Below are 23,233 nucleotides of genomic sequence, written 5' to 3'. Positions count from 1 at the left end.
GATGTGCTCTGCTCCAACTAACCAACATAACAATATTGAATGCCAAATTTTGAATACCAAGCACTTGCAGTGAAGTGCTCATAAATGATACACCTTCATTCAGGGAATCATTCTGAATAATAAATCTAAAAAAGTCATAAACTGCTCTTGTACAATGCACAAATAGAAAAAGGAGGTGAAGTTTGTCTAACAAATTATTCAGAGTGAATTATGCATCCAGCACGTACCTTGAGTCCCTGATCTGTATTTTCTAAAATTTGTATGGGATGTCTCCTCTAAAGATTTGGCAATATAATTACCTAGATCAGTCATTCCCCAGCTGGATCCTCTACGGCAGCATCAGCGTGCTCACATATTCCTGGATGAGACTGCTTATACACAGTTTCCTTATGCCACTTCCACATTACCTTTCTAAGCAGATTTGTCACCTGTTCTGGGAGAAACTGCGGCCTCCATTTCCTTCGGTGACCTAAAATAATTAAGAGCTAAATCTCCTGTCTTCAAGTACTTTTGCATATGTTTAAATTTATGCACACGAGTAGTTTCATTGATTTCAGTGGGTCTATTCATAGAAGTATGTTTAAGCAAACTTATTTGCAGGTTTGGGCTCTTAAGAGATTTGTCTCCTAGCGTTAACGTGCTTCCTACTCTATCAGTAAACAGCTTATTAGTACTCAGCAACGTCTGAAACATGCACTACTGACCAAAGGAGCTATGAATCATCTATAATAAAAATCTATAATGCTTGCACTTGTATCATTATTTTCAGTTGGATGTGTGTGATTTACGTGGAAGTGTATGAAATCAGAAAAAGACCCCGTGTGTTCGGAAACATCTTTTGTTTCGAAAGGTACTTCGGGTCAGATCCCTGAAGAAAACTTGGCAATTAATTGCAGTTTCCAGAGGTGCTTGGTAGTAAACATGGCTTTAAGAAAATGCACAATTAAGAAAAAATTGTACATTTTTTTCCAGCCATTTGTGGAAGGAAGACTGACACCAGGACAAGTATAAATGTAGGTGGCTGCAACGCGTTTCACTGCTTGTAACCTGTACAGACAGCACTGGAGTGCAGCAGTCAGCTGAAGGAGCTGGCTTTGGAAGGGGGAGAGGGAAGGAATATCTAAATGGGTTAGCTGTTAAGAACAAGAAGCTTTTGATTTAAGAAATATTAAAAGTGAGTTCCTGGATTTTATTCCTGACATACACCCAATTAATATATTTTCCAAAACCGAGACACTGTATTTGCAGGATTTATTTAATATTAATGGAGGCATTAAAGGGATAATCTAGTACCTGTAAGATGCTTTTAAATTTTTTTTTCCCAGGTTTTGTTTCAAAAATAGAGAAGCTGCTTCTGACCCAGCTGATCAAAAATGCTCTTCTTCGGGAAACAGTGCAAAATGTCTTCTTTTCAAGGCAAATGAATTTGAGGACTGGTGAGAGAGGGAGAAAGGTAATATACAGTAGCGAACATGCCAGGAATTTTGTTCGAAATAAATCTCCAGCATAACGTGCATTTTGATATTGTTATATAGCCATTCAGAACTTGCATTTCTTCATTCGGACGTATGCAACTAGTTAAAAATATCTGTTACAAGTCTCTTCTTCCTGCTACTTTTCCAAATTTCTTGGACACGGTATTCTTCAAAGTTATCTTATGATTGCTTTTTAGAAATTTCCACTCATAAGAAACCTCACACAAAAATAAGCTTATAAATTAAATCATTTCAGTAATTAAAGAAAAAAAAATGATCAGAATAAATTATGTCTTTTTATTTGGGATTTTTGGAAATACGTCTAAGTGCTTTACCCCAGCTCTACCCAAAAAATTTATTTTTCTTCCATATGCAAAGATTATCTGCAATCTTACTATAGTAATTATATTAATATATTAATCACCAGACAAATGACTAGAAAGATTTACGCTTATTGTAAAGAGAAAAAGTTATCGCCTACAAATCTGGTAAAGTATTTAACTTGATGAAATCTTTCAGTCAATTAAAAAAAGCAAAAAACCACTACAATATTTTCTGACTGTACACACATATATGCTTCATAAACAGATGGATTGACTTCCATACACTTAAACTCTGATTTAAAAAAATATTTACATGTCATCTCCTGGTTCTTTAGATGAAGTACTGAACAAAGAGTACTAAGACCCCTCCCAACAGATTGACCTTTCCTCCATGATCTAGCTTCACTTCCTCCTCTTTCCTCCTTTTTAATAACTGCGTGGACACCATTTACCAGATACAAGAGAAGTACTTTACATAAGGACACATAACACAGGACTCCTTTTAATATTCATGAGTTTGTCAAGTTTATTAAAGAAATTCAAGTAGCTAGTGAACGCTGGATTGCATTCTTTCACCGTATATCTTTTATCTGGCTGTTAAAGTTAAGCATTACTAATGCAGTTTTAATTTCTCCTTCCTTGGAATTCAACTCCTTGGTGGACATGTAATACATGCTCTAGATTCTCCAGTGTGCGTATCTACATTAACAACCACAACTATTTATAGTTGCTACCAGGGTCCTTAAGATATGAAAGTTCCCAGACCCAGCAGGTTAGCTTTGAACTCACTGAAAGAAATAACCAAAAAAGTTAGAAAGTTCTCCCCTCAAGTCAAAATCTTGAGGTTCATTTCCCACCTCAGATTTTTTTTTTCAAAACTCGCTACAAAAGTACAGATTTAGGTTTCAAAAACCACGAGGAAAAAAGGAACCCCTTATTGTTACTGGTTTTTTTCTGGACAAATCTTTGCATTTTCGAATTTTATCTCCATCCAAAACAAGAGATCATTTTAGGAATAAAAAATACAATTACTACATGAAAGGAAACGACATTCAAATGTTGTTAATTAAATGAGGGAGTGGATGTCAATGTTAATGTGTAGGTACATAAAAAGAACCTTATTTTGCAGATGTATGACAGGGCTCCCTGAAGAACACAAGTTTTTCTATATTAATTCCATGGTAGTTGAAAGCTACATAATCAAAAACACCTTCTAAGTTTGGCAGAAATATAACACTGGCTGTTTAAAATAAAAGGTCTGTATGGAAAGTTCAGTTTTGTTTTGTTATTTTTTTTATTCCCCTAGGGTCATTGTGGTGGAGGAAATATTTTTATCTGGGCCTCAGGAAACGGTGGTCTGGCTAGCAACTGCAGTGGTACGGATGATTACATGAACAGTATTTACTCGGGGCAAAGCACACCATCACTTACCTCTGCCCCAAAACTCCTGGACTACAAGAACTAATCAATGTCTGTGTCCACCTGGAAACATCCAGTGAGGAAGGACTGTGGAGGCTACTACCCTGAAACAGACCTTCAATCTGCAGTGAGGTGAGTCAGAAATGTGTGAGTAAGATGCTGATGTGGATAACCAGAACCCTGCTGAGTTATATTTCAAACAGAAATTCAACGTACCTCACTTTCTTATATAAATGGGCTGAAATGACAAGGGACGTAGAGAGTTTTCTGATGGAGTCTTCATGCTTTCCGTGTGAATACTTATGGCAGAGGCAACCTCAGGTTAGCAGAAACAGCAGATTTTCTGAAGGCAATTTTGCCAATTTTCATTACTCTTTTGGGGACTCTGCAAGTGTTTCTCACGTGCCCCTTCTAATATAAAAAAGTCCATTTTCTGTTCCAGACCTGAAAATTTATGCACATAGATCTGCAGATCTATCTGGGTTCTTTTGCTGTAACTCTGCCCATTTCAGACACATTATAAACTGGTTGCCTTTTCCTTGGTTTCTCCAGAAAGTATGGAATGAAAATGTTGACATCAGCTGTCAGTCTTAGAGTGCAGACATTTTCTTAATTCCCAAAGGATATTCCACATATAAAGTTCATTTACGCTATCACTTAATCAACACTATATGTGTCTTTGATAACTATCCAGCTACACTCAGGCAAGTATCTTCCTATGTTTTCCGTTTCTTTTCAATATTGGTAGAGTTCATTTAGGAAACTGCCTCTTTAGGCTATTATAGTCTAGCCTTTCTTTTCTTTATGTATTCATTTTTGAGATACTTCCCATCATGTGTTACAGCTCAATTTTTTGTACAGCTTATTTTTTTTATTATGCATTTTTCTCTGAGAAACCTCTAGCTTCCAAGCTTAGTCAACATTGTTCTATCTTCAGCTTTCCGTTTTATAAAATATAACAAAAGGCACTGTTGCCTTTTTTGGTTTTGGTGGCTGTCCTCTACTTCTAGATGTAGCATTGTCTTTATTTTCTACTGACTTTGCTTAGTGTCACCACTCATCTCTTAGCTAAGCAATGCATTTTTGGAAATAATAAGAGAATCTCAGAGGAAAACCTTATTGCAGGTCAGCAATAAACATTTTTTTTGGTGTGGGGCATGGAGGAAGGGGAGAAATACAATTATAAGATTACAGCTGTTAGCAGGCATAATTTTTACAACTGGCCAATACATTGAATTATTAATTCCATACAAATCCACTTTAAAAAAAACATAGTGCATTAAGAACAGATGACAAAATAGAGTGTATTCTGGTTTACCTCTTGATTTGCCAAACTGTGGCATTCCCACTAAAAATGAACTAGTGTTTGGCAACTCGCCTGGTTTTCAACATGTGATGTCTAACTGATGCTATGGGGAGTTGAATTTTCACCGTAGTCATGATGGATTAACAGCAACTTTGGTAGCACCAGTGGTAGACCAGCAGGAGTCTGAGAATCAGAATTTTTTTAATATTTACTTTGCCTCAGACCTCATTTTCCTCTCTTCAAATATTTCAGACAAAATTACTCAGTAGTATCCAACAAAGAGTCCAGGGAGATAATCTTGTTTTGTACACATTGAAAAAATTCTGGCAGTCTTTCCTTTGAAGTGCTCCAAGTCTTCTGTGGCTGAGAGCAAAGGCTTGAAATTTTAAAAGGATGCATAACAATGATATAAATCGAAACACATTCTAACTTGGACAAGTGATGAACTTTCTGGGAAAACATTTTCAACAGAGGCTTCATGGAATTACAGAATCATGTAGGTTAAAAGGGTCTTCAGGAAGTCTCTAGTCCAACCTTCTGCTCAGAACAAGGTCAACACTGAATTCAGAATTCAGGTTGCTCAGGACTTTGTACTGTCAGGTCTTGAAAATCTCCAAGGGTGTATTCCACAGCCTCTCTGGGTGACCTATTCTAGTGCTTCGTTTTCTTCACAGTTAATTTTTTTTTTCTTTATATCTAGTCAGAACCTCCCCCATTCCAGTTAAGTCCATGCCGTGCACCTCAATAATACGCCCAGCTCTGCCATTGCAATAGCCTACTCATAAGTGTTGAAAGGCAGCTATGAGGTTCTCCTGCAGTCACCTCTTCAGGCTGAACAAACCCAGCTGCCTCAGACGTTCCTCATAGGGAATGTGCTCTAGCCCCTGGACGTACTTATTTACATCTTTCTTGCATTGGGTTCCCAAAACTGAGCACAGTATCTGGATGTGGCCAAGTAAAGGAGAATAAGCACTTCTCTCAACATAACATTAACACAGTTAATATCGAATGATGGAACAGCCCCGGTTGGAAGTGGTCATCTGGTCCAACCTTTTTTCTTGCTAACATAGCCCGAGATGCTATTAGCTTTCATGACTATCAGGACACACTACTGGCTCATGTTTAGCCTGCTTCCCCCCAGATCCTTTTCAGCAAAGCTGCTCCGCAGACAGTCAGTCCCTAACCTACAGGGAGTTAATCCATTCCACCGTTGATCAGGTTTGAGAGCAGGGAGCCTTACTCTCCTTTTTCATACTGAGATTTTGTTGCTGGCATGGAGAAGGGACTCACCATATTTTAATGTGGAGAGAACAAAATAAAGACTGGTACTGTGAGAAGAAATTAAAAATTCTGCCTAGCAGCCTAATAACTGTCCAGGAGCACAGAGATATCTAGGATAATTAAAAGCTGGAGAAGAAGCTGCTGAGACCTCTTTGTCCTAGGAGGCATTAGAAGGATGGAATTATGATCTGATGAAGAAGACTCTATTGAGAGCTACAAAGAGCTTGTTTGTTTGGGTGACAGCAAACTAAATTCTGGTGAGAAAGAGGAAGACTTGAGACCAAAGGAAGTAGGTTAGACCTTATTAAAGAGGGCAAGGAGGAGATACATCATAAGAAGAGGAACAGGCTAGGAAAGGAAAATGGGATGGGTATTTAGGAAGCAGGTAGGAAGCCCTTACCCTCAGAGGTAGGGAGTCAGGCAATGGGCATTGCCAGTAAAACCAGTGCAGAAAAGGAGTAAACATAGATCAGATGGGGATCTTCATGGGTAGAACAGAGATCAGGACAGTCTGGGCATCTAACCCCAACTAAAAATTCTGAGAGGAGACTGTTACTGTGAACAGTGAATCTCATGCTGGATTGACAAAGGATTTCATTACAATGAATGACAATGGAGCTGGGTTAAAGGACAACCTATGGGGAAGACATTGAACTAAGAAGGTTGTGGCAGCTTGGAAGTTATAGAGAGAGGGCATCAAGGTTTGGGAAAATGGCGGGTGACATTTGTAAAAATAAATAATATGTGAATATGTAATCAAACACAAAGCATTATGCATATTTAAAAGGTTTTTTTTTTCAAATGTATTTTTTGAGTTCTTGGTTATGTCATTATGGCTTTTGGTGGTGTATAATATACATATGATTAAAGTCTATTGTGTTATTTTCATTGTATCATAAACTCATCTGTTGTAAGCAGATGAGTTTAAATTCCTAATAAATCTAAGAGTAGCATGTTTCTTTACCTTAGTTTTATTGACAAATAATGCAACATCAGCAGAGCTCTCTGAAGCAAACTCAAAACCTCAGAGGCTGTTCAGCCTTCGGTCTTCTTCTTAAAGCTGAGATTTAGTATCAAGGAGACACTGAAATTAGTTTTTCTCCCTTTCAGTTCCCTCCAGCTGGAATTAGGACTCACAATCTCTGTCTTCTTGAATAGCAAAATTTGTATAGACTGTTCACAAAGGTTACTATTTTATGCACATGAGTAATGCAGCCTCTGTAAGTTGAACGTGATGTTATCTCTAGAAATGTTATGCATAAGCTTTATCTTCAAAGATATTTCTGAACTTAACTTATGCATATCTTTGCACTCAAGTTTGATTTGATAACCTGTCAAGCAGATCTAATTAGTTTGTGTTTTCCTGTGCTCTTCTCCATACTGGCAAGTATCTTTTGCTAACCACACATTGGTAACACTCATTTGAGTATTAAGTTTATTAGCACTATGCACCATTCCTTAACAAGAGGGAAAGACACAAAACAAAAGACTGAGAGAGGAAGCAAAAGGGAAGGGAAGGGAAGGGAAGGGAAGGGAAGGGAAGGGAAGGGAAGGGAAGGGAAGGGAAGGGAAGGGAAGGGAAGGGAAGGGAAGGGAAGGGAAGGGAAGGGAGAAATGTAAAATATGTTCATAAGCAAAATAAGAAGTGCACACCCATAATTCATCTTTCCTTGAAGACTGGATAATCAGTTTGGATGTTGAGAAGTCAGGTTATTCATTTCAAACTGTGTTCTTTCTTTTTTAAAAATGTCATTTGTTTGTTTAAAACATTACCTTGCCATTCATTCTATCAAAACTCTATATACTTTTGTTAAAAGTATGCCACTTTGACACCTTGCAGAAGGTGTAATTCCACTGCTTCATGCTCCAAATCTCCTCTGATTCATTTTGGCTGGACTCATCTCTTGTGATTTGTCATCACCATGGGGATCCCAAGAGGCACCATCAGGATCACTAAGGGGAGGAACCAGGATGATCCTGGAACATGTAGTCCAGGCAAAGACTCTGTCCTATAGAGAAGGTTGGAAGCCTGAAGCACCGACCTGACACTCCCTTGAGGCCACATGTCAGTATTTCCATGCAGAAATATTTCCTTTCTCAGCTGAAGTATTTTGGGGGTTGATATTTTTTTTCATCAAAATGTCAACATTTGACACACATAATGTCAATTTTCCAGCCATTCTACAGTAAATTGCACCCGATACAAATGTATGTGTATCTCCCCTATTTCTCCATAGTAGCTGTTTTTTCAATAAGAAATTATGGAAAAAAGTGAAGATGTGTCAGAATCTATAGGCTTTAATAGTGGGATTCATCTGACCAAATACAAAAATCTATAACTGAGACATCTACATCTGAGGTTGTCACCCTGGACTCTTTTCATAATCAATGGAGAGAAATAGGCACTTTTAGGGTGTGATTCATCTCATCCTGAAGTAGGTGGCTAAAATAGGTCAGCTGAATCATGTTTTAAAAACACCTATTTCTCTCCATTGGCAGTAGAGGGAATCTATGGTGACAACTTCAGACGTTGACAGCTCAAGTTAAATAAAATTACTTATGCCTTAAAAGTCCATAGAACTGTTGTGCATAAACTTGTCCTTTTGCACCATAATTTCACCTGTTTATCTTATTTGTTTCCAAATATGCAATGACTTTTTCCTTTCCCCTTTTCCCTGTTAAACCAATCTTTTTTCCTTCATTTTTTCCCTACCTACATTGTCTTGTGCATCCTTTTTCTATGCCCCTCAACACCATAAAATCAGGCTTTAAATCAGTAATTTTAAGCCAATATCTGAAATAAATGTATGCCATATCACCAAAACTGTGAGATTCTGCAGTACTCCCTACTTTTCTTGTTAGTGTCACCACTAGTCTGTGACCTTTTGAAATACAAATCCCGTAACCGAATTACACCAATTGTCTGATATCCAGGCCAGGATCGGGCAAAAGATTTTCCCGTGTTGTTTCTCCACATGGACTACACAACACCCTTTCACAAACAATGTCATTTAACATAGTAACAAATTTCCAACTTTCCCTGTACTTATCTGTGGATGCCACAAATTAGAAAACTGTTCTGTTTGTCGTCTTTTGTCACGGGCAAAGCAGGGATTTCTCAGTAATTGCCAGTGGTTTGGGAGTGAACACTGCAAACGCGAAGTCGTATAAATAATAGTGTTAGTAGGTGGTACAGTGAACACAACTTTTCTGCATTTTGCTATGCCGCAATCCTAGAAGTACGTCCCAGAGACAGTGATGTCTCTTTTGATCTCTTCTAGAAATTAAGTGTGAATGAAAGTCTAAAGAGGGGTTGCAGATCTGTGCATCTGTTCCGTTAAATTTTCCAACACGGACCATTGCCTTCGCAGAATCCTGAAGGAAAGCAAACAGCAATAAATCTGACTTCCCTCTAGGTAAACCCCGCAAAGGGATATAAAAGAGTGAGGGATGGGGTATGAATTTCACGTCAATGCACAAGTAATCTGATTGGGCTAAATCTAGGGTGGAGGACTCAGATTAACTCCCAGCTACATACTGCAGGTTTTCAAATTTTCTTAGTGTAAAAAGCAAAAAGGAACTCTTAGATCATCTAATCTGCTTTCTTCTCGATCACAGGCACTTATCTTTCACACAGTTATCCCTACCTTGAGCCAAATAGTTTTTCTGCAGCTAAAGTATATCTTCCTGAGAGGCATCTAATCTTGATTTGAAGATCTCTGGAGATGGAAAATCCACCACTTCCCTCTATAATGTGTTCTGATAGCTAATAGCTATCAGCATTAAAAGTGTGTGCCTTATTTCCAATTTGAATTCATCTGGCTTCAGGCTCCAGCCTTTGGTTCTTATTATGCCTTTCTCCACTAGATTACAGACTCCTTTCATATCCATTATTTTCTGCCTGAGAAGGTATATACGCCATAAGCAAGTCACCTCTCAATCTTCTTCCTCATAAACAGAAAGATCCAACTCTTTAAATCTCTCACCACAAGGCATTTTCTCCCGTTTTCAAAACATTTCTGCATTTCCTCTCTACTCTCTCCAGTAGAGACTCTCTCCACTGTGTCTTTCTGAAAATGTGAACTGCAGAGTTGGTGCAGTACTCTAGCATTGGTGTCACCAAGTTGTAACAGAAAGATCAGCTCTCCTGCTCCCTCATTGACCGTTCAGCAATTCTGTTGGGTTTTTGCTGTATTATCCCATTCTGAACAACTGTTTAGTTGCTGGTCTAGTACAAATCCTCTGTATTTTTGAGTCACTGCTTTCAGTTATTCAGTTCTGTGTTTTTCATCTTTGTTTCTAGAAAGGTAATTTAGGATTGGGCTGTATTAAAGCACCCTATTTCTAATAACCTAGTTTACTAAGCAATCTTTCCCATCTCCACAGTGTTCTCTTTGTTGTTTACCACTGACTTACCCATATATGCTTCCAGGAGTAATTTCATGCTTACTTCTGGACTGTTAATAAAAAAAAAAAATAAATTGCAGTCGTTCCTTTCGTACCGATTCTTATGGAATCAGAGAAGAAACAACCCATGTCAGTTTTGCATTGTTTTGCATAACAGCAGGGGAAGGGATCTGACAAGTAACATTGTCTGGTTACCTCCTATAGCATTCCTTGTACGTCAGGACTTGTTCAAAATTATCGCCAATGTACTGAAATTTCTCCAGCTGCTCTTAGGAATTCTTAAATGCTGGTTATCCAGTGCTGCTGATTTCAGAATGTTAATCATTAGTTTTTGTCGTTCAACACCCTCTTTGATTATTAATGGGGAATCCTCTTCTTTATGTGATAAAAGTATGTCTGAATGTTTTTTCACCTTGGAATGGTTAATTCACATAAAGATATTAGTTTTGATGGGTCTAAAAGTATTAAAGAATCTGGAATGAAATGGATCAACAGTTGCAAGGCAAACAGGTATGGCAGGATTTAAATGTCATGCCAAAACCAGAAAGGAGTCCTGCTTTCTTCACCTTTATGTCCATATATATCAGTCACCCATGAAGTGGGAAAAGAAAGCTCAAATCTCCCTCTTTTTTGAGTAGGAATAAGAAATGTGATTCTGTTCTCTTGTCTCACAGGAAATGGCTTAACCACTGAGATAAAGGAATTCTGGACTGAATGTCTTCTTCTGAAGTTACACCATCTTTTCTAGGTACCTAGATGCACATTGGGCTACCGAGAGCAAATGCAGATGGACTTTAACATTTTCTTTTTCTATACGCTGAAAATTAAAAAAAAAATCTGTTTGGATTTATGTGAAATGAAATATATCACTTTGATTGCCAAACAACAAAAGATCAATTATTCATACAACACATATATAAATATATTTTGCTTTTTCAGATTCAAACCATAAATATTTATTAAGAATTCTACTGTTTCAACATCACAGTGAGCAGTTTTACCACCTCAACTCTCTGAAAGTTCTGCAGTATGTGTAGATTATTTTGTTTGTGTAAAAGTTAAAAATGCCATCCTGTTTATAGCTCTGCTTGGCATACATTTTTACTTGGTTCCTCTAGCTGCTTATATTCATTTTCAGCACTTTATAAGTTCTACTGGGTTATACGTAGCTTAGGTGTGTATCACATTTGTCAACACAAAGTCTTTCATTAGTAATGTCATTTTGGATTCTCCCTCTACTCTTCAACCAAAGACAGTACCTATCCCACCCATGAGATGGAGCCCACTCTGTTTGGCTTCTTGGCCTAACAGAAAGAGGTCCCAATGACACAGTTTCACGGCAGTGAAATCTACATCTTCAAATGTATTGTGCAACCAAGGTTTCAACAGCAGCGTTTTCTGTCTTCTGCTCTTGCTTTTGGGGTCAGAAAGATTTCCCAGAAGATCGTGTTTATTGCCTTCTTCACTACTGTGGCACCATCCTGTCGTCTGCTATTTCATTTTATTCCAGTGAATACAGCGCTATTATAAAGATTTACTGAATGAGTTCGTAAAGCTTCCCAGTCTTGGGATGGTTAACTTCTGGTCTGCTCTTTAGCGAATTAACTGAAAAACGTCCACAGCTGATCTGAAGCAGTACACAGCAGTGTTCCTCGCCTGTGTCTATACTGTTAATTAGAAGAGATTCAGGAACTAATCTCTTCCCCAGGGTCCAATGGCACCAGTTGGTGAGGTCTGCACAACTTAGGACTTTTCTTTTTTGGGGCAGATTTGACTTTGAATCACCTTCAAACATATTCTGCCAACAATTGAGCAGTGTAAACCTTCAACATGAGGTTTAAGGGCCACAAAACCCCATCCACCCTGTGCCTAACAATTAGCATACACATTCACAACTCATCAAGGCCAGCAAAAATACCAAGAAGCTTACCATTTATTTAGATATATAAGCCACTGCCTTAACCTGCTGAGATGCTCTCATAGGGTAGGATCAAGGATTCTCCATGGCTGATGCATCTAGGATCCCAGTGGAAGCGAGGAGCTTGGCGTCCCCACCCAGCACTGCCCAGTGGAGATTTCCTCAGCTACCTGGGAACCACCCAGGCCAGATGCCTGAAGCTAGAGATGGTGAATGATTTCTACGCAGTGATAAAAAACACAAAAAACAAAAACAAAACCAAAAACAAACAAGAAAAAGAGAACTAGCACACAGTTCAACAGACCTTTTATCCTGGAATGGTTGCGCATTCAGCGACTGACAGCTTCCTCTGACTCATACTGTACTACAGCCCCAGACAGAAAAGTGGATTAGATAATATTGACAATCAGTGCCCATTCAAATGCCCATTTTAACTGAAAGAAAGACTGCACGTATGAAAGGACAATATTTAGGATGCAAAATCTCACCTTCCTCTATTGTTATGTAATGTAATAGCCATAAATGCATATACTTCTTAACTAAATAAAACGGTAATACACCACCTTGCTTCTTCTGACATTTATCTCAAAAAGCTACTCAGTGCAGTCCAGTACTGTGTTAGGGAAATGAGAGAAGCACTTATTCCTTCACATTAGTTAACATGTCAAAAGCTTTTTATCTCAAAGATATTAAATGGTAAGAACAGTGTGTTTCAACTTCCAAATTGTCATACATCAAAGATTTTGGAGGACTTCTTTTTTAAATTGACAGTTGTCATTTAATATACAGTATGATCCAAAGCATATTATTTCTGAATGTTACCAGGGAGATTTCATTGGCTTTTGTGACATTTCCAGTCTTTGGCATAATTGGCTAACAGCTTTTTTAACCTAACGTCTTTTAAGAAATAGTGTACCTGGTGGTCTGGGGTATCACATCTTCTGTTTTCTCTTGTCTTTGTTGTCCAAAAATGTTACCGTAATGATAAAAAGTGACATTATTTTAAAAGATAAGAAACACCAAAATTATTTTCTGTCTGACCTTTACAGTTACCAGAACAAGCGGCTTCTGTTAGCAAAATAGTTCAAGCTTTTTATTACAAAGGATATTTGGCAGTATTCCATAAGAAAAAAAAAATACATGTAGTTCTTGTCAGGGGAAGTCATTAAGCCCTCTCTCCTTATGCCAGGCTAACATTTTAACAAAAATAAAATTCTGGATATTTTAAGATGGAGGAGGAAGTTGACTGTGAGAGGCAAGGATATTTCACATAATGCTTTTTACGAATGTACTAATGCAGTTTTATGTCTTTGACTGCACCACATTGAAGCAAATACAGCAGGTTTACCCAAGAGTTCAAGGAGATTTTGGTGACCTTCATTTCCCAGCTGCACATTTATGCATTCAGAGTTTTCTTCTTCACCCTGGTCTGTTGTGTTATTAGATTGACGCTCCTTCTTTACGGAAGGCTGGGGGGTAAGACAGATAAATGACTGCATGGCTCAATGTGGCTAAATCGCCGTATTTGCAATTTTTAAAATAATTATGGCTACTCCTCAGCTGTACTGTTTTTTTCCAGGTAAAGACTTGCAAATCAATTGTTAGCTCCGCTGCATACTTCTCATTGTTGATTTTACAGGTTACCACAGAACTTTAGAGGTGGAAATACTTGAGAATTCAAAGATACATCCAGCACAGATCCTTTTAACCACAGTTGTCGTTGCTCTGGTTCTTCAGCCCAAGTAAGGATGATATATGTCTCGCTTTCAGCTCAGAAGACAAAGATATGACATTGTTGTCACTGATTCTTAAGATAAACTGTATGAGTCAAATTACAATAGCAACAAAAGTTAGAACAAAGCCCTCTTTCTTGTTGAAACAGTTTGCTGGTTTAGTATCTTTTGCTCAGCCGGTGGTACCGTACATAGCCTGCAAATGGATGAAATACATTTTAGGTGCGTGAAAGAAAAAATACTATTTAAAAACATAGGATTCCTTTAGGAAAATAATTGGAGACAGTTATAATCATTAACTCTGGAATACATAATTCTTCCCACAATTCTTAATATAAAGTGAACGCTGTTGCATGCCACAGTATTAAAGAATATATGGGTTAAATAGCTTCCTGCTTCAAAGATGCGTGGCCTAAAACCTGAAAAATTACAGTATATGCAAATGATCATAAAGGACTGACTTTACTGACCATTTCTTTGTGTTTGGGGGATAGATTTCTGCATGGCATAATATTTCCACTTGCATTGGTTTCCTGGCATGAAAATGTTTATTGCACTCATTAGCTAAGAGGATGTCGGCACTGGTCCAATGAACACAGATCTGCCTTCTGATTTCAGCCATTAAATTGCAATGGGATTCATAGGCTTAACATTGTGGGTGTGAGAATAATAAAATGGAACTCCATCTTTAGCCCAGTTACCATGGATGCAGTTAAAGGTCATAGTGGCAGCTGCTAACTAGTTGCCTTTTTAGCTGTATTTCCCCTCCTGCTATGTGTTTTTGTGTACCTTAGTTTCTGCAGGTCTGCCTTAGAGCAATTCCGCTTCCTTAACTTGGCATATGGGTGTCTTCCTCCACATGATGGGTGCATTCCCATAAATATGGTTGCTATGGGCATTCCTTTATTCAATTATTTGTGTTTTAATGAAAAATGAATGTAAAGACCTTAGCAAAAAAATAGAAATGCAGCCTGCTCAGCATCCCGAATTATTTCTATTTTCTGCACTCGGCTTCACATTCCTAACTGGGGGGGGGGGGGGGGTGGGAGGGGCGGAAAAAAAAAAAAAAGCCCTGTATATAGTGAATTCCCATCTCCGTTTAAACTCCTAATGGGTTCAGGCACTGAGGCATTCACAATGTGGAACATCAACTACTACTTCTCCATTCGGCCCAAAGTCCTAGGAGTTAATTCTCTGTACTGCATGAAGTGTCAGAGTAATTACCGCTGATCAGCCCTATTTCTCAGCATTCTGTCCTGCTTTGAGAGGCACCCTGTTTATTGATGCACCGCCACATCACCACAGTGCTTTCATTCAGGCAAGCTGCTTAATCGAAAGGGCTTGGACAATGCAGGATTTTCAAAGAGAAGAAGTGGAAAAAAATTAAAAGTAGCCAAGTAAAATAAAGTGAATGGTAAAGAAACCTGAAAGCTCTACAAAATATTTCCTTATGTCAACACTTCATTTCAATAGATTTTAAAACTCCTATTCATTTCCAGAAGAAGGTACTGTGAGTCTTTTCTGTGGTGACTCAACTACGTGATCACGTCCTTTTTGAAGATTTTTAAGAGCACAGTGCTGGAAGCCCTCCTTGAGGAACGTTTATTGTTTTTTGTTCTGTTTATATACAGGCTATGACTGTGTCAACCCTTATGAACCACAATACAAAGAAACTTTTTTTAAGTTAAGTTTTTGCCTCTCTCTTTTAAAGATACATTTATATAACTTGTCATTTCTTGAAAATAAATTAAGTACTATATGAGCCAAATGTTTCAGCTCCACACAAGGGTGGCTTCTGGTTCTCTTTGGCAGGATGCCACTTTATTCATTTTTATTTCAAACACAATGCGAAACTTTTAATTTTAATATAGTATATAAGTACGATGGCTATAAAGCCTACACTGTGACTAATTCATGCTCCTCCTCTCTTTGCACTTCTGTGAATTTTAGAGGGTGACAGAAAGTTACATTTCAACTTAAATACTATCAGGCTTTGTGTCTTTGTTAGTGAGAGAAGAGAGATTTATTTGGGCCAGCAATCTTATTTAGGACTCAGTGTTTTCCTTGATTAAGTTGCTTTTGGGCACTGTTCTTGTAGGTCTGTGGCTACCCAGCCTGTAGTGAAAGTAACTTTTTAGTTAAGTCTGTTTTGCCTGGAGAAGTGAAATAGATTGTCACATGGAAGAGGAAACAAACAGGTAACGACAAACACAAGTGTAAACAAACCAGTTATCTAACTGTTTGCTGACGTTCCTTTAATGACATCACCCCCTTTGTGGCATTGCTTCATTAAAAAACAATAATAAGTTTCATAAGTTGTTGTTCAGCAGTGTTGTTGAAAATATCAGAATAAGACTACTACGACTATTATAGTGTCCCGTTTTACCGTTTCCTCCACCATACTTTTAATCAGAGAATTTCTTCTTGTGCCTTGTTTACTGTTGATATTTTCTGGCTGATTGGATAGGAATGACATTTTGACAATTTACTGTAGCAGTAAGCACTGTACAAACAAAAGGTGCTGATGAAAACTCGGAACCCATTATTATGTAAATTATGGCTGACTAACACAGATTCCATCTCCCAGTCACCATCATTGAGACCAGTTTTACTCAATGATAATAATTTTCATGATTGCAGTCTTCAGAGAGATCAGAAATATGCTTTAGCTGTTGCATTTATCTACTGCGGGTACTTGACCCTTAATTAAATTCTGAAACTTTTTTATATAATAAAGTAAAATACAGCTGACACTTCTAGTCAAACAAAGAGCATCAAACATAGATCTACCAAATAAGATAAAGGTGTTTCAGACTTACCTTGTTGTAATGCTAGTAAACACGAAGACTACAACATCTTTTGAAAGAGAGCTTAAAGTTTAAAAGAAAAAAAATAGCATGCTGTTGGGCTATTTAAATGTGTCAGTTCAGTGCTGTGTCTGCGGAATGCTGGGCTTGCTCTGCAGAATGGTCTTGGACTTTATATTAAAATATGCATGACAGGAAAAAAAAAACGAATGAGCTTTGAGTATATAGGTGATGTTTGTCTGCTCCCATACGTTATTGCACTCATAAGTGCAAAAAGATTAGGAAAAAAAATAATAGGGTTTTTAATGTTCCCCAATAACTTTCATAAGACGGTACTGTCCCAAATCTTGAAAACCCTGCTTTGTAAAACTATTCCTCCTAAAAACAGATTAGAAGCAACTCAAGGTGCTGCACTACTGAGCTAGTGTTCTGCTGCTAACAGATAAAAAACTGACTAAACGTTGTACAAACAGATCAGTTAATTTGGGTTATGTTTATATTTATATATATATGTTCAAAAAACAAGACTGGGGAAAAGCAATACACTGTAGAGAAAAAGGGAGCAGGGTTTTGTATTTAATATCTTCATTTTTTAAGACAGGTCTGCAAGCTTTTAGTACTTCTTTCCCCTCTCTTCCCCCCATCCATTTTTCCCTTCTCCCCACACTCCTCACCAGTTTTTCAAATGAGAAAATGGCCATTCCAGATAAGCAGTAACAGTCAATCTTAAAAAGAGGTAAGGTGTTATAAAAATGGAGTATTTCTTTAGAAGTAGCACTTTGCTAAACTGTCAGTTCATAGAGCCAATGAGCTAAGAAAAGTAATTACTTAAGTGGATTTCATGAAGAGTAGAAAGATGATTGTGCCACATTAAATAACAATTGTATCCTTAATGATGTGTTGGACTATAATACAAACATCCTTCTGCCATTATATGCACTACAATATACCTTTCTAATTACTCCAGTGGCTTCCTCTTCCTTTATTAAGATGCTATGCTTTCAGAGACCATGTAAGCATTATATGAGCTTTTTCTTTTTTTTTAAACTACAGTGAGTGCAGCTGCATCATTGATAAATTGGTTATAAATTACTGACACATTGTATATGAATGGAATCATTGTTTTATTCCTTTTCTTTCCTTCATGAAACACAATTTTTCTTAGAAGAGGTATAATGAAATTCAATAAAATTATTTCTCCAGGTTTTTTTTTTTATATTTCTAGATGTGTAAGCAGTATAGTAATGTAAGTCCAGAGAATTAGTAAGGCCGATTCAAGACAACATGGCAAACTTCAGAAACAAAGCTAGAATAGGGTAGATAATTTGGTATTATTCATTTCAGTGATTTCTTGCTTATAGCCCATGAACCCTTGGGGATCCTTTGGCTTCCTGTCAGTGATCCCTGAAAAAGCTTTATTATCTGCAAGCTTAAATATATTACATGGGTATTCCTCTCCACTAAAAATATTTTTAGATTGCCTGCAAATTCACAAAGGTTGAAAACCACTTCTCCCTTTCATTGCTTATATTATGTCCCTTAGAGATAGAAACCCTACACTCCTTAGCACTGCTTTCTGTAAATCAGTATGCTTTCTATGATTTTTAGAGCTACTTTTGTGCACTATCTGACCACTCATTAGACTTGATTTCCTAACGTCCTGTCAGCACACAGAGCTTATACTTGAACCTTGTTAAAGTTTGCACACATTAATAGTCCCTCTGAAGAAAAAGGAAACTTCTTTTATGTGGAAATTCTTCCAAATGTATAAAGGGATTGAGGAACTGGAGAAAAAAAAAATAAATCATAAAATCAGACAAGTCCAGATTCTCTGTCAGAACTTCACTTAACTCTTACGATAGAAATTTTCATGCAAAAAGGAGCTTGAATAGACAAATGAACAAAATAAAACAGGCAAAGTATTCTTCTCCTCTGTTGTCTCTTAGTACAGATGCTCTCCTTTAGCTCATAACTCATGTACTTCTGCTACCTATTGATGCCATTAATAGCAATAATTCTGTGAACAGTCCGCTCTACTTTTATGTACATTACACTGTGGTCCCGAATTGGGTAGTCAAAGTAACGTCTTGGGAATTTTATTAGTAAAATCAATAGAATATTGTCAAAGTTCTTTACCACTGTTGAGTGACCTGAATTTAGCTTAGCCCAAAGACAACAACATTCTTGTTTTGAAAATCAGGTTTGACCCTTTTCAAATACGGCAATAATAGGAAAAACATGTCATAGCATGACCAAACTATTTTATGGTTCTCATCAATATTATATTCCCTTTGTGAAAAACTAGGACACATTATACAGCTAGTTTCACATCTGACTGTTCACACATTGTCAAACTGAGAAGCAACAATGTCCATAATTTAAAAAAAAAAAAATCCAGCTATAAAATTAATCTGTAATTAACATAACCAATTTCCTACAAGCATATACATTTTCTCTTTAGTCCTGAATTCTTACTGGTACAGTAAGGGCTCTGTGCTTGGATCGCGTGCTAGGCAGAATTATGGGAATCTTTATAAACTCCCTGCTACACTGCTTGGTTAGCTGAATCCAAGATTAGTAAATGGTCCTTGGAAAGTAAGCAGAGTAGCCCCCCTGTTACTGCAGTTGCAGGGTATATACATAGCCATATATTCTGCAGTCAGTCATAAGAAGACTGAGCCAAAAAAAAAAAAAAAAAAAAGCATTGCCTGGTAAAACTGCAACTAAGTGAAATTTTTGCACTGGAAATAGTTTGTCATTCTTACCTGTACTCCTTGTCATCTGCAGAGTACCCATTACTCAGTACTGCCCAGAATTGGGACCGCCGTGAGGTGACAAATTCTGTTGCTCTGTTTTCTGGGAGAGAAGGTTATACAGGTCTTATGCTTTGTTCTGAAGGTTAGCACTTACCTACTCGGATTTGCTTAAATCCAAGCAAGTCATATTTTGAAAATTAAAATAAATTGTTGAAAATGCGTTGCGTGTGGCATTTTCTACTGTTTTAAAGGAAGCAAATGCTGCTGGAAAAGGAAGAAAAACGTGAAGCTGGACAAAGATGGTTACATATAATGATTCAGGCACACTTTGTAACTTAAAATTGTCACATCATATCACAGATCTTTCTGCCTGCTGGAGAGGATGGTGAGTCAGCCTCTCTTTAAGTTTGGGAAAAATGATTTTTCCCAAATTAATAGCTCGTATATGTGAAACACATAAGTTACATCTGGGACATTGAGAATTCTGTTGAGTAGGAAACTTCAATGCTGTTTAGGCAACTAAGTGAAAATTTTCAGTCTTAGAAACCCTTAGTCAGAGGATACCTTGCTCCTGAGTGCCCAGACTCTACTGGGGTTGATTTTCAACAGGGTTTCTAATATTCCTTGTTGCCTGAAGCTCTTGCACCTAGAAATACTTCTGTGTAGGAAAAAAATTAATTACTCAGCTTTCTCTTTCTAATGGGTTAAGGAACCAGCTTTGGTTTCCAGGTGCTTTTCTTGTTACGGGTTATCTCCAGATCACCCGAAATGGGCTAAAGATAAAGTTTACTTCATGTACTTCCGAGGACTGGCATCCAATTTGTTCTAGAACAGCTTGAATGAGACTGACATGCAGAAATAGTCTCCTGAAACTGATCTATCTACTGTTGCTTGTTAAAAAGCAGATTGCTTACTGTGGTGGCAGTGAAGGTAGAGATAGGGATGTAGTTCCTGCATGCTCAGCACCTGCCTTCTTGAGGGAAACATCAATTTCTGCTCATTCCCATCATCTCGGAAATCAGTGTGACCTGCTGGGAGGCACTGCTTGTTTTGCAAGGACTCAGGATAGCTCTGTGGTATAGACAGACTTCTTGATGCCTAAAGGTCCTACCTAACTCTGGTCATGGAAGCCACCCTTGATAGCCCAGAAGCAGAAAACCTTAATGGAAGTGATACAGCAACTTTTTTTTTTTTTTTTGTTCAGCTTTCTGATCGAAAACCTTGGAAGCACCACACCCATTACCAGATAGTCATGGCAACAGCTCTGCCAGATGGAAAAGTCACCTTATCAACATTATAAAGAAGGGAAACCAAGGCACAGGAACATAAAGTAACTTACCTAGGACAGTATGGCAAGGCGCTGTGGAGGTAGGAAGAGTGCCTGGGTTTTAAACTTGTATCCAAAACAGAAGTCCATTCTTCTCCCTCTGAAAGGAAGAATACTATGATAGCCTGTAAAATGTTTATGGTTAGAATAGAATATATCTTTGCAAAATTCACTCTCTAAGTATGCTTGCTGCTTAGGCGGTGCATAACATCTAACACGGAACCAAGGTCTGCCTCTCCACACGGAGGGAAGACTACACGTGAGCACCCATCTGAAAAGTGGCCATGTTGAATCCCTCTGCTTACAAGCAAGCCGGTGTATTTTGTGTTCCTGTGCTTAGGTGTATACAGCACCACGTTGCGTAGGTTGCTCCCAGGGAAAATGGTGCAGAGCTGCAGCCTCACGTGCTCCAGCAGCGCATGAGCTTTAGAAAGTAACAGAAGTACGAAACTGCACTTGTAACGAGACTTTTCACATCGGTTTTAACCAGAGTATCAGGAACCTGATTCTTCTGGCCCTCTAAAGGGTGTCGTTGCCTGTTGCATGCCACTGCCTGCTCCTCAGTGCGGGTTCTGAAGGTGCTGCGGAGGTTTTGCATTCCACCTTCGAGTGAGCTGGACTTATGAACTGGAACTAAGATCAGAACTGGCAGCTAGGCTCATGCCAAATTGAAGTTTTATTTATTTGATCATTTCATTGCAAGGTAGACACTGTGTCTGTGGTTTATATCTTTAAAATCAAATAAACTATTTATATATGGTGAAGAACTGTAAAACACATAGACCTTATTCACTAATATTTTTATGGTTTCTTTACACTTGACAAGTAAAGAATTTGTGAAAGTGTTTTTTGTACCCAAATCCCACAGATTTTTTGGGTATTTTTTAAATCAAGACAAGGTACAATCTAGATTAGTAACACAAACTTAGCTCCCATTTTTACCTAACATGCAGCATGAACCCTTCTGAGTGAATTTTTAATACATATTTTTAGTGGAATACATTTGATGAAAACTTAAGAAAATACCATCAACTTTTATCTATTTAACGTTTTCATGTTATTAAATGAGGATACCTCATGTGAATTTCAGGTCAGTGTGGAAATATAAATTAGCTACTGTTTTCCTTCCCCTCCTGATAATATTGTTTTGTTTACATCACCATGGAAAGCTTTATGCAAATGTTCTTGCCACACCATATCCATTATACCTTAAAGAGAAAACAGTCTAATAAAAATTCTCAAAACAGCTATTACTTGTAGGAGAGGAAACTGAAAGGTCTGCAGTCTTTCAAAGTGTCATTGCTACTAACTTGAGCTTCGCAGAGGAAGAAATCAGAACCGTTCTTTCATAGAGACAAATTACTGTGAGCTCCAGATGAAGCCAGTGAAGCCACGGAGAGGCTGCAGTTTGCAAGCCAGGTCTCGACTGGTTTTTCAGTCCTGTGGACAAGGAGCCTCCTGGATGTTTTTGCCACTCCTGCTGTCAGCTTGTCAGGTTGCTCCTGCACACACCTTTACAGCTGCAACTCCTGCTGCACATGTTGCAGGACGTGTGGAAGGTCATTAGCGGTTTCAATCTGCATTACTGTCATCCCAAAGTACAATCTTGCCATGCACTTTGCACTGTGAGGGCTAGGAAACCAGTGTCTTTCGTAGTAATGACTTCCAGTTTACAGCCTTCATTTGTTATATTTCCTCAATAGCTGTTGTGTTGAGATTAACTGCATAAATGGTCTGCAGCTGGCTGTTATGAATTAAGGGAGTTTAATCAAAGTATTTCTAATGTACAGCATAATGATAATACATGGGGGAAGTACTATTTAAGAGATAATGATGGCTTCAGAAGATCACTGTTGTAATGTTTAGTGCATATGCCTTCAGCATTGAATTTGTTGTTGTTCTGAATATGCTTAATGGATCAGTGAAAAGCTGCCTGCCTAATGTGGGATTGTTTGATGGGGCTGACAGAGCTGGAATTAGCCCATTGCTGTTTACTGCATACAGCCATTAAGATTAATTGCTGCCAGATAATTTTGACTGTTTTTATCTTCGGGAAAAAGTGTCACTAATGGGTTTATAAATTGGTTCACTATTACTAATAGTAAGGCCAGTGTAACAGGAGAGGATGTCAGCAGCTAATTCTAAAGATAAAGGTAAAAAGTATAAAGTACTATATGACTTGCTAGTTTTAAGGGATAATGTTATCTAATAACAGACAGACTGATATATGATGCTCATTAATGCTATTTCCCGGGCTTTGGGTTGAACCTAATAGATGCTAATAAAGTCTTATTTGATGTACCATTAAAAAGCTCAATCTGTTTTCTGCATTAATGCACAATGTTGTTTATCACATTTTCAGTGACTAAAACCCAAACCCTCAATCTGTTACATAACTAAACAGTATCAGGCTAGTTATACCTATTTTTGTCTTTGTTTAGAGACACAGAAAAATTTATAAAGCAACCGCTTTTCTGTATA

The 23,233-nt window shown here is 37.8% G+C and overlaps 1 long non-coding RNA gene across 8 annotated transcripts in view; it reads left to right on the top strand.

Annotated features, from left to right (window-relative positions):
- Positions 1-23,233, top strand: part of LOC134517507 (uncharacterized) — a 199,618-nt gene that overhangs the window by 26,694 nt on the left and 149,691 nt on the right. For 6 of the 8 annotated variants that reach the window (XR_010071654.1, XR_010071655.1, XR_010071650.1 and 3 more), the window contains exons 2-4: positions 1,326-1,453; positions 3,105-3,349; positions 13,769-13,871. This is a non-coding gene — a long non-coding RNA (uncharacterized LOC134517507). The remainder of the gene's footprint in view (positions 1-1,325; positions 1,454-3,104; positions 3,350-13,768; positions 13,872-23,233) is intronic. The other 2 variants (XR_010071653.1, XR_010071652.1) reach the window with 2 other exon arrangements.

This window comes from Chroicocephalus ridibundus, chromosome 1 (assembly GCF_963924245.1).
Source record: "Chroicocephalus ridibundus chromosome 1, bChrRid1.1, whole genome shotgun sequence".
Taxonomy (NCBI): Eukaryota; Metazoa; Chordata; class Aves; order Charadriiformes; family Laridae; genus Chroicocephalus; species Chroicocephalus ridibundus.
The sequence above is the reverse complement of the archived record's forward strand: the minus strand, read 5'-3'. Positions and strand labels throughout refer to the sequence as shown.